Below are 1439 nucleotides of genomic sequence, written 5' to 3'. Positions count from 1 at the left end.
CTTAACAAGACCCTGTCTCTAAATAAAATATTTTTTAAAAAGCTGGGGATGTGACTCAGTGGTTAAGTTCCCTTGGGTTAAATCCCTGATACAAAAAAAAAAAAAAGCCTTGATACTATCATTTCTGATGAGTGAGAATGAGGATTCTGAAATTTGGAGAAAAGATACAGATGTAAGATCAAAGAGGTTAATTTAAAACTTGTGGTCTGGAATTTGCATTTTAAGTATCAGTATGAACTCATGAATTATTTTATTTTTAAAATAAATTCTTAGCTATTTCCACCTAAAATACCTCAGAGTAATGACCAACCTAGGAACAAGGAGCACTCCTAATACCCAGGTTGTGGTCTTGAAAAAAATATTCCTTCTAAAATAAAGCACTGTTACTTGGAGAAATTCAAGATTTGGGGCAAGAAATGTTCAAGATGAGCCTGGAACATCTTGTCATAACATAAATAAGAAAGCTATTATTAGACTACTGGGGGCTGTGTCAAAAGGACTCAGTAGCCAAATTTAACAGACTCCCACAGGTCAAAGACTGGCAATTTGAACACCATAATAATAATGTCTGTCATGGATTGAAACACATAATTAATAGGATCATAGTTAAAGTTTAAAAAAATACCAATTTGTCACCATTGGAAGCTGATAGTAAACAAATCCATCTTGAGAAGTGAAAGAGCAAGAATCAATATTTTCCCTGCCTTGGGCTGGGGAGATAGCTCAGTTGGTAGAGTGCTTGCCTCGTGAGCACAAGGCCCTGGGGTCAATCCCCAGCACCATCAAAAAAAAAAAAAAAAATTAGATTTTCCCTGCCTCTCCTTAATAAAATGTATCTCAGGGTAACTAAATAGTTGATGAAGTGAAGTTTCTCTTTGTAGAAGTAGGCCAGGTAATTATAATTAATGAAGAAGGACTGTTACAATATAGAATATCAACATTTTGCACCTATAATTAATTAATGGATCTGCGCATTTAACATCATGGGCTGCTAACAGAAAGACAGCCAGAAATACATAATGTATGCCCCAGAAGGAAGAATGTAACACCACTATTGCAGTATCCCCGCCTCTCCAAGAGAATAAAGTAAAACTGAATCTGATCAAGTCTTTGGATACATCTACCTATTTAGTGGAAATACAGAGAGCAGAGAAACTTATCAAATGATACTTCTGAGTTACAAAAAGGGAAATCTGCATTAGGAAATTCTGAGATAAACAAGCTACTTTCTGTAAAATGGAATAATGGACCAGAAATCTACCAATTAAAACAGACAGGAGATATATTAATGAATTAATCTATGGACTTTATTTGGATCCTGATTCAAACAACTGCTAAAACTATATTATGATTTTTATAAGATAATTAGAAATTTGATACTGGCTACTTGGTGATTTTAAGTAGTTATTAATTTTTATGAGTGATAATAGCAATTTGGC

This window comes from Sciurus carolinensis, chromosome X (genome assembly GCF_902686445.1).
Source record: "Sciurus carolinensis chromosome X, mSciCar1.2, whole genome shotgun sequence".
NCBI classification, from domain to species: domain Eukaryota; kingdom Metazoa; phylum Chordata; class Mammalia; order Rodentia; family Sciuridae; genus Sciurus; species Sciurus carolinensis.
The sequence above is the reverse complement of the archived record's forward strand: the minus strand, read 5'-3'. Positions refer to the sequence as shown.